The sequence below is a fragment of the Idiotropiscis lumnitzeri genome, unplaced genomic scaffold (assembly GCF_059441095.1).
Source record: "Idiotropiscis lumnitzeri isolate Australia: NSW breed Sydney's pygmy pipehorse unplaced genomic scaffold, RoL_Ilum_1.0 HiC_scaffold_280, whole genome shotgun sequence".
Taxonomy (NCBI): Eukaryota; Metazoa; Chordata; class Actinopteri; order Syngnathiformes; family Syngnathidae; genus Idiotropiscis; species Idiotropiscis lumnitzeri.
In genome coordinates this window covers 117,521-129,131 of record NW_028283818.1, presented here as the reverse complement: position 1 = coordinate 129,131, position 11,611 = coordinate 117,521, and positions in this window count along the sequence as shown.

The following is an 11,611-nucleotide window of genomic DNA, read 5'->3' as shown; positions in this document are numbered from 1 at the left end:
AAAATCTTTAAAAAATATCCTCAAACTATCGTGATACCAAACCAGGACTGGGGATACTAGACCACACCAGCTGTCCACCAAAAGTGGTCACATCAAAATGTGATGTGGCACTTCAAAATAAAAGTAGCCTGAAATTCGCTTATTTCACGGTCATCACCACTGAGTTAAAAAAAAACATAGCTCGAGCTTTCGTGATACCAGACCAGTTTTGTGGGACACGAGACTACCCCAGCTGTCCATAAAAAGTGGTCCCATTGAAATCTAATTTGTAATTTCAAACTAAAAGTTGCCTGAAATCTGCACATTTCACTGTCATCATGCCTGACTTTAAAATTTCATTAAAAAATATCCTCTAGCTATGGTAATACCAAACCAGGTTTGGAGGACACTAGACAACACAGCTTTCCACCAAAAGTAGTCCCATCAAAATGTAAGGAGGCATTTTAAAATAAAAGAGCTGGAGCTGTCGTAATACCAGACTAGTTTTGTTGGACACTCGACGACCCCAGCTGTTCATCAAAAGTGGTCCCATCAAAATCTGGTGTAATTTCACAATAAAAAAAAAAACACCTGAAATATGCACATTTCATTGTCATCAACACTGATTTTAAAATAATCATTTCAAAATACCCTCGAGCTATCGTGATATCAGACCCATTTTGGGGGACACTAGACAACCCCAGTTGTCCATCAATTGCGGTCCCACCAAAATGTGATACGGCATTTCAAAATAAAAGTAGCCTGAAATCAGCATACATCACTGTTATCACGCCTGACTAAAATATCATGACAAAATATCCTCCAGCTATCATGATACCAGACCAGACATATTTCACTGTCATCACCATTGATTTTAAAAAATTAATTAAAAACTAGAGCTGCGAGCAGCTATAAAGGGCCCTCGCCACCCGGACAACGTTGGGGTACTGGCACGTTGGAAATGTGAAATATTTCCGAGAAATAACGTGAGGAATCTTCAAGAGGAATTTGCTTGTAGTTAAAGTTAGAGCAGCTTTTGTTTTCAAAGCCTCGTCAATGTTTGAAGTAAATTTGTTGGCAGGCACTACAGGTGCATCAAATCAAAGACTAATAGACTGAAAAACATTTTCTTTCCGAGAGCCATCACCATTCTGAACTCTCACACACATGCACACACACACGACCACCCTTACCTTGCTGAACAGCGACGTATTGTGTTGTATTTCTCCAATTTCATACTATTTTCCATCACAATATTTATTCTCTTATTTATCTAATTTATATATTTGATTAAATTATTGTTGTATTGCACTGGAGAGGGGAGCTCCCTAATCTTGTTGCACACTGTACAATGACAATAAAAGGATTTCGGATTCTGATAAATTTAGAATGGCCGACTTCCTGTTCAATTTAGCATACGGCTCCATGAGACTTTTTATTAGGTCTTGGCTTTGTACACACTTCATCAAATTTTCAGTTTGGTGAAACAGAGATATGGGGCTGTTTTTTTTTGTTGTTTTTTTTTTCTAGGGGGCGATAGCGAGCCATTTTTAAACAACTGTACGACAAAATAATAAAATATTGTGAATATTGAATCAACTCCCGGTTGGGTGGACGCTGGCACGTTTGGCTGCCACTGCTCACCGGTAACTCTCAGAAATTTTTTGGATCCGCTTGTTGTACCTGCTTTAGCAGTTTACAATCCCTCCAGTTACAGTGATTTTATTTATTATCTGTATGTTGAGCGATCCCGATTCTCATGAATGCCACCCACCGATTGCATAGTCGCTGACGCGTCTACTGTGGCTAAAGTTTAGCTTACCTATCAAAGTTAGCACCTTATGTACAGGGTAAGTTTGGGATTTTTTTAGAGCATGAGCAGGGGAGTTTTTAAGCATTTAGTCCATTGTGGTGAACCGCCCCCATTTAAGTAAATTCAAAATGGCCGACTTCCTGTAAAACCTAGCGCATGGCTCCAAGAGACTTTTTTGTAGGTCTTGGCCTTATACATACTCCATCGAATTTACAAAAAGTAGGTGAATCACTCAACCAGGGCTGATGTTTTTGAATATTTCTAGAGGGCCATGGCAAGCCATTTTAAAAAAGCTGCACATTCCATTCCGCAGGATTGCTATGGACATTGTGGGTCCTTTGACAAAAAGCAGTGGTGTAGTGTGTGACAACGCCACACGTTTCCCAGAGGCATTTCCATTGCGCACAATCACTGCTCCGGCAGTACTTTGTGCCTTGGTGCAACTCCTTTCCAGAGTTGGCATACCAGATGAGATTCTAACAGACCAGGGAACCAATTTCACTTCAAGGTTAATGCAACTGTTCAACAAACAACTGGGCATCTCCGCCATCAAAACCACTCCATACCACCCATAGACTGATGGACTAGTGGAAAGGTTCAATCAGACCTTAAAGAAGATGCTCCAGAAATTTGTGGATGATACTGGAAAAGACTGGGACCGGTGGCTGCCCTTTTTGCTGTTTGCCTATCGCGAAGTTCCTCAGGCGTCAACAGGTTTCTCTCCCTTTGAACTCTTGCATGCTTGGGAGGTTCAGGGGCCATTGGACTTGCTCCGAAAGGCCTAGGAGGCACCTTCCACCACGTGAAGTGATCGGGGGGTGGTGAAATTTGTGCTGGAAATGAGGGAGAGACTGGCCAGGTACCAGTAGGAGGCAGAGGTCAACCTGCGGGAGGCCCAGAAAAGCCAGAAGACCTGGTATGACCAGCAAGCTCGCCACCGGGAGTTTAAACCCGGCCAAAAAGTATTGCGGCTTCTCCCCACATGCAACAACAAGCTTTTAGTAAAGTGGCAGGGGCCATATGAGGTCACCCGGAAGATGGGTCCAGTGACCTATGAGATTTTCCATCCGGAGAAGAAAAAAAATAAACAAACTTATCATGTGAACCTCCTCAAAGAGTGGAAGGAGCGTTCAAACCAGGCTCCAAAGGAGGTCATACTCGCGCGGAAGGTGGAGGAGGACGACGACGACGACAAGGACGAGGACGACGACAATGATGATGATGATGATGATGATGACGAGGCAGAGCTGGAGTCCTCGACGACGACAGATGCGCCTGCACTGGCACGTCGGAAACCCAAGCAAGTCACAGAGATGTGCTTAATTTTCAAGACGGTGCCTTCTCTTTTTTCCGCCAGCCCAGGGAAGACGACGGTGGTAGAACACGTCATTCGTCTCAAAGAAGGATTACCAATTCGTCAGCGCCCCTACCGAGTTCCGCAACACTTGGTGGAGAGACTAACCAAGGAGCTCCAGGAAATGCTGAAGCTTGGAGTCATTGAGCCTTCCAAGTCGGAGTGGTGCAGTCCGGTGGTTATCATCTCCAAGAAAGATGTGTGCTGATTTAGAAAGAGAGTGAAAGACGTTTAAGAGAAGAAGCAGAAAGTACTTAATATGGAGATAAAGAAAGACGAAGAAACAGGAGCGAGAAAAAAAGGAGGAAATGCACCAGCCGAGGATCAAAGAGACAGTGACAGTGAAAAAGGAAGTCAGGGTGAGAGAGCTGAGGAGGAGGGCCAGCGAGAAAAGGAGCCGGGATTGCCTCAACAAGTGGACAACAGCGCCCTGGGAAGCCTGCCACAAGAGATGAATGCAAAGCGGCCTGCCAAACAATCACACCAATCCAAGATAATATGCGTAAATGGGCTGCGGGCCTCACGACCACCCCGTCAGCACCGATCTTCTACCAAGGACGTGGAAGAGGAAGAGGACACCTGCCAACAAAAGACGACGTCTGCTACAACTGTAGGAAACATGGCCACTTTGCTCGAAACTGCCGTCAACCACCCAGGAAAACCGATTACAATTTACACAGACAGAATCAAGTTTGATAAGAAATTTGTGATTTGTCAGGACCAGTCGTGAAAGCAACGGAGGATCACGTGACGTAAAAAACAAACAAAAAAAGCAAGTGGAGAAGCAGTTCTACATGAACGTGCGTTTTACTTATTAGGCCGTGATACACTGACACAATTGGACCTTAATATCAGAGTCAATAAGCAAGGGCGAATTCAAACAAACGTCAAAACTTTAAAAGGGCACATTATTATCGGTTGCTACATTTGGAAGAACAAAATAGGACGTCAATAAATTATTAGAAGTAGCTCACAATAGAGTCTGTTTGGGCGATGACGTGCAACACATGGTTAGTCTGCAAGGGACTATCAGATACAATGTATCAAAAGTAAGTGAAAACGCAACTATGGTTTCGTGCACCACCACATGCAACACTTGCACCATTCTCATGGAAAGACTCTCCCTGCTGGAGGGACGTGTCCGCCAGCTAGAGCAGAGTACTGTGGTAAGCGTAAATGTGGCGGACAGCACCGGTTAGCATTGGCCGTAAACGGCTTGCTAATCGCGTTGAGCCTGTTAAGACACAGAGCAGTTCCATTCCACCTCGGTCTCCTGGCTCCCGCACTTTAGTGAAAGGTGACTCCATTACTCGATACATTAAGCTTGAAAATCCAACCACAGAATGTGTATTGCTGGGGCCAGAGCACCCGACATTGAAGCTAATCTTATGGAGCTAGCACACAAGAGACCTAGACACCAGCGCAGTGCAAACAACGCTAGCTATTCAGATATAGTAATACACGTCGGCTCCAATGACACTAGTGTTACTGCCGTTTCAATGATACGCTGGCTAAAGAAAGTTTTAACGCGCACTCACTCACCATGGGTTGAAGTTGCGATGACGTTCGCTCGGCTTCACTGGTCTTGATGTTGATGTGTAGTTATGTATGTCACGTCAAACAGTCAAGGGTTAGTCTTAATCGTAGTCATTTCAGTCCAGATGTCATGCCGTGAAGTCAAGTAAATCAAATAAATAAATCAATGGCTACGGTCTTCCAAACTTCAAATCAAAAACATCCGCGCATATGCGGTAATCAATACAATATACTATCTTCTATCTTCCAGTTTGTACATAAATAATGCGTCTTGAGTAAGTGCGGTTGAAAAACGGTATCCGACCAGCGTTCCCCCACCTGTCCTGCATTTGTTATTTATGGATGAACGCAACCAGTGCTGACGTCATCAATTGCCCTAGTGGTGGTGTTGCCATACTGCATTACTCAAAAGAAAACTGCTCCAACAACTAGGATGAAGCAATCAGAGATCACAAAGAAAAAACATAGCAAGGACTTGTGATCTCGCCAGAAAGATGAGTCTGAGTCGAGTAATTGTCTCTGGCCCCTTGCCTGCGAGAGGCAATGATGAGAAAGATGGGGGTGTAGCCCTCATTTCCGAATTTAATCTAAAACTTAGTCCTCGTCCTAGCAATTCCTTCAAAACGTTTGAAGTTCTCATTATGCGATCCACGGCCGCACTGCCGTTTTATCTTGCCGTTTTTTACCGTCCCCCTGGCTCTTACTCAGGCTTTTTAGATGAATTTTCTGAATTTGTGGCTGATTTGGTAACTCATGCGGATAATATATCATGGGCGACTTCAACATTCATATGAATCTCCCGTCGGAACCACTTACCGTGGCGTTTCGGACAATAATTGATATGTTTGGTTTCATGCAAATAATAGATGAAGCAACGCATATAAATGGTAACACGTTAGATTTGGTATTAACCCGGGGCTTAGCATCCTCAAAAATAATTGTATTACCATATACTAGTGCTATAGCTGACCATTACTTAATCAAATTTGAAGTCTTGGCGCATTGCCATCGTTCTGACCATGATCAAAGCTATAGCAGCCGCAACATTAGCTCCTTAACCACCGCTGCGCTCTCTGAGCTACTCCCTTTAGTAACCGATTCGTTTCCTAATTATATTGGTACGATTGATGATCTTACAAACAACTTTAATGTCGCTCTGTTAAATGCGCCTGACTCCGTCGCACCTTTAAAAACTAAAACTTGTCCAAAGAGGCTGACTCCGTGGTTTTATGAGGAAACACGCATACTGAAACGATTCTTGTAGGAAGCTTGAGCGCAAATGGCGTGCGACCAAACTGGAGGTCTTCCGTCAGGCATGGTGCGCTAGTTTATACAAGGAAGCGCTCAATCTAGCCAAAACTAATTATTACTCTAGATTAATTGTTTTACATAAAAACAACCCTAAATATTTATTTGCTACTGTAGCAATGCTAACGCAACAGCAACCAACCTCGGATAGCTCTTCCTATTCAGCTCACGATTTCATGCAATTCTTTACTCAGAAGATTGAGTGTATTCGTGATGAGATTAAAGACACTGTTCTTACAATTCCGTTGAATTCCGTCATAAATGGTGTTAATAGGGACATTAGGGCTGATAACTGTCCGATAACCTTATCTCAATTTAAAAAAGTATCTCTTGAAAGCCAAACAAAATTGGTTAGTGGGGCAAAACCGACAACTTGTGTGCTCGATCCGCTTCCTGGCAAACTAATTAAAGAACTGTTTATGACCCTAGGACCGTCTGTCTTAAATATTATTAATCTATCACTTACCACGGGTATAGTACCAGCAGCTTTAGGACCGCCATTATGCGACCGCTACTTAAGCAACCAAACCTCGACCCAGAGAGTCTCAACAACTATAGACCGGTTTCAAATCTTCCGTTTATTGCAAAAATCTTGAAAAACTTAATGAATATATGACTAGTAATAATCAATTTGAACCTTTCCAATCAGGTTTTACCGAATGGAAGCTACGGAGGAGGAGGGCATGCTCGCGTCACAGTTAAGCCGAAGAGGAGCACCTTCCCCGGGCACGGGCGGTGTCAAGCGGCCCCTAAGTTTAACCGAATGGAAGCTCCGGAGGAGGAGGGCATGCTCGCGTCACAGTTAAGCCGAAGAGGAGCACCTCTTCCCCCCGGGCACGAGCGGAGCGCGAGGCTGTCAGTTATGAATGAATAAATGAATAAATAAATAAATGAAGAATGCCACCTTTCATTTCACTGGCATGATCCGTGCCTGTCATGCCGCGTGTGTTTTTGTTTTTTCAGCTGTGTGGGCGTTCCTCCAGCGATCGTCTCGCGCCATGCGGTCAGCTGCTGCGAGACGCGCCCACCAGCCCCGCACCGGATTCCCATTCACTCACTGATTACACTCACTACCACCTACACTGACTACCTGGCGTCGGATTGTTATCCTACTTGTGTCTGCGTTTGGAGAGTCCTGCTCAATCCTCCAGCTCTGCTGGAGGATCATAACATTCACAGGGCACACCGGACGGCGTACCAGAAGTTAAAAGTCGAAGTAATTAAATAAATACAAAAATAAGTAATTGAATAAATACAAAAATAATGGCTGGGGAATAAAAAAATAAGAAGTTTTAATAATAATTTTTTTTTGTTATAACATGAATTTCACTCTCTCTCTCTCTACCCGTATATATATATATATATATATATATATATATATATATAATTTAAGCATTTTTGAAGGTGCGCCGCTACTTCGCGGATTTTCAGTTTTCGCGGGTGGTCTCGGTCCCCATTAACCGCGATAACCGAGGGTTCACTGTATTACTCTTACTCGATCTTGGCGCCGCTTTTGACACTTGATCATAACATATTATTAAAACGCCTTGAAACTTGTGTTGGCATTTCAGGTTCAGCGCTTTCTTGGTTTAATTCGTATCTGTCGGAGAGGAGGCACCGTGTAATTCATGGCAATGCGACTTCTGATCTTTGTAAGATCACACGCGGAGTTCCGCAGGGATTGGTACTAGATGCTACCGCTTGGTGATATTATACGGAAATATAACATTAGTTTTCATTGTTATGCTGATGATACGCAATTATACATGCCGTTGGATATAACGAATCCGTGTGATTGCTATAAATTAGAGGCATGCCTTGCCGAAATTAAACTATGAATGTCTTTCAATTTTTTGCGTCTTAACTCAGATAAAACCGAGATGCTGATCATTGGACCAGCGCGTCATCGGTACCTTTTTCAAAGACACCACTATGAGTATCGATAAATTGCCCAAAAGGATTCAACAAGATCAATGTCTAAAGTCATTTTTGGCCAATTTTCAATCAGATTCGTTAAAAGGGCACCGTGCAGTACGTCAAAATGTAAAAAATTATAATTTTTGTCACCACTGGGTGGTGCAAGGTGGTCGCTGCTCAGGCCCTAATAATAATAATAATAATAATAATAATAAAAGTAATAATATTTTCTACAAAAACAATAGGGACCTCGCAGCCGTCGCAGCTCGGGCCCTAATAACAATTTCTACAAAAACAATAGGGACCTCGCCGCGGTCGCTGCTCGGGCCCCAATAATAATTTCTACACAAAGTCCATTGTGGTGACCCGCCCCCTTTTAAGTAAATTCAAAATGGCCGACTTCCTGTAAAACCTAGCTCATTGCTCCAAGAGACTATTTTGTAGGTCTTGGTCTTATACATACAGTGAACCCTCGCTACTTCGCGGTTCACCTTTCGCGGGTTCAGTGCTTCGCGGGTCTAAAAAATATTCGGGGGCATTGTAGTTTCGCCGAGCGACACAACGGGGCGCTGGAGCGGTTAGACGGCCGGCGTGCGCCGAAGAAGAGCGTGGGCGAAGAGGAGAGTGGACGAAGAAGAGCACGTTCCCCCGGACACGATCGGTGGCGACGTTTCGCGTGGTTCGGACCGTACCAGAGCTCCGGCCAGCGTGCGTGGCAGTTAAGCCGTAGAGGAGCACCTTCCCCGGGCACGGGCGGTTCCAAGCGGCCCCTAAGTTTAACCGAATGGAAGCTCCGGAGGAGGAGGGCATGCTCGCGTCACAGTAAGCCGAAGAGGAGCACCTTCCCCGGGCACGGGCGGTGCCAAGCGGCCCCTAAGTTTAACCGAATGGAAGCTCCGGGGGAGGAGGGCGGGCGTGTGTCACAGTTAAGCCAAATTGGAGCACCTCTTCTGCCCGGGCACGAGCGGAGCGCGAGGCTGTCAGTTATGAATGAATAAATGAATAAATAAATAAAGAATGCCACCTTTCATTTCACAGGGCACACCGGACGGCGTACCAGCAGGTAAAAGTCGGAGTAATTAAATAAATACAAAAAGAATGGCTGGGGAATAAAAAAATAATACGTTTTAATAATAATTTGGTTTTTTTGTTATAACATGAATTTCACTCTCTCTCTCCCCGTATATATATATATATATATATATATATATATTTATTATATATATTGTATATTTTTTTTAAGCATTTTTGAAGGTGCGCCGCTACTTCGCGGATTTTCAGTTTTCGCGGGTGGTCTCGGTCCCCGTTAACCGCGATAACCGAGGGTTCACTGTACTCCATAAAATTTACAAAAAGCGAGGTGAAACACTCAACCAGAGCTGCTTTTTTTAACATTTCTCGAGGGCCATGGCGAGCCATTTCAAAAAAGCTGCACAACTAACGTATAAAATATTGATAAATTTGCTCGGCCTGATGTGTGTGTAAAGTTTTACGAGTTGTCGTTCATATTTAGAACCTCATAATCAGCTTTGTTTTATTGACGAACAGTGCAATGCCACTCCCACAACTTTTCATGAAAAAGGACGAATTTCGTATTGTGACATCCTCATGGCCGAAACAGTCATCCGAGCATATATGAGGGCGACCTTGTTGAGTTGCACGGAGAAAAACATCCAAGAAAATAACTTGTATTAGCTTTTACCAGTTGGTGGCGCTACTACTACGATGTAAAATAAGTTGGTAGATGTCTTCAGGGCTGAAGTATCCTCAAATGTGTACAACTTCGAGAAGATAGGATCATCTGAGTCATGTTGCCGGAGCTTTTGTTGCCACAGAGTACAATCAGACTTTTCAGCACCTTAATAGCCACGCCTTTTGCCAAAACGTCACAAAATTCGGCAGAGAGTAAGATCATTGTCTTGAGTCTTTTCTGACTCATTTTCAGTCGGATTCGTCAAAAGGGCACCGTGCAGTACGTGAAAATTAAAATAAAAACAAATTTTTGATTCCACTTGGCGGCACTGTGTGTATAACAAAATAATAACATTAAGATGTCTTCAGGTCGGGACGTTTTATTTACAGGTGAAGGTTTGGATTTTTAGGAGCATGTGCAGGGGAGTTATTAAGCATTCATTTATTTGTATTAGGTTCATTTTGTCTTCTTATTATTGATATTTGACTGATTCATTAAAAGCAGACAATTATGTTTTAGGTTAATTTTTTACCTGACATGTTTCGGCGAGTCTTTCGCCTTCTTCAGAGTGTCGCATGATGGTGTCTTGAGCTGATGTTCCATGAGGGTGTGACTTACCTGTCAAAAAAATGAAAAAAATCAGAGCAGTAAAAGAACAAGCACAACATGAACATTACAAATCAGCAATCACTGACCACTGCAAAAGGGAAAACCACATCATGGACCGGGAGAAGGGCAGGGTCATCCGCACAGAAGAGAACAAACAACAGCGCTGGATCAGAGAGGCCATTGAGATCTGCAAGCGAGGCATAAAAACCATGAACAGAGACAAGGGAGCCTTCATCCTCTCTACCACCTGGACCAGCATCTTGGCGGAGTGAACGGACAGCGGGGGGCGTGACTTGCCTTCATTCTTGTGACAGGTAAGTCACGCCCTCATGGAACATCAGCTGATAAAGACGGGTCACAAGACAGCATCATGTGACACTCTGAAGAAGGCGAAAGACTTTCGTATTGTGACATGCTCAAGGCCTAAACACTCATCCGAGCAAATATAAGGTAGATTTTGTTCACTTGCCCGGAGAAAAACATCAACAAAAATAATTTGTATTTGTTTTAACCAGTTGGTGGCACTACCACTGCGATCAAAAATAAGTTGGCAGCCGTCTTCAGGGCCTGAATATCCTCAAATGTGAAAGATTTCCAGAAGATGGATCATCTGAATCATTTTGCAGGAACTTTTGTTGCCACGGAGAATAATCAGAATCTGCGGCACCGTAATAGCCACGCCCTTTGAAGGAAAGTCATAAAAATAGGGATAGAGTAAGATCAATGTCTTGAGTCTTTTCTAGCCAATTTTCAATCGGATTCGTTAAAAGGGCACCGTGCAGTACGTCAAAATGTAAAAATTGATATTGATTGGCGCAAGGTGTATAACTGAATATAAACATATAGATGTCTTCAGGTACCGACTCTTTATGTACATGTGAAGTTTTGGATTTTTAGCAGCATGTGCAGGAGAGTTATTAAGCATTTTGTCCATTGCGGCGAAGGAAATCTTAAGTGAAAACTTTGAAGCCCCGCCCCCGTCATATAGTATTTCGGAAACAAAAAATTTTAGCCCCAGTGTTTGTCCCAGGTCTTAAGATGCTCCAGACAGAACTTTAAGGCAATCAGATGAAGCCTTTAGGATCAGGGTGCAAAAGAATGACCCCTGTAAACATGCAAAAAAGGGCAAAAGTCGGACTTTCAAAAATTCATAACTCACTTCCTGTTCATATTAGACGTTAAAAAATATAAAATTTTTCGCCATGCCCGATGAGACTGCCAAGTTTGGTGAGTTTTTGTGCATGTTTCGGGGGTCAAAAATGCGATCGAACAATCGGAAAAATAATAATAATAATAATTTCTACAAAAACAATAGGGACTTCGCAGCGGTCGCTGCTCAGGCCCTAATAATAATAATAATAAAAGTAATAATATTTTCTACAAAAACAATAGGGACCTCGCC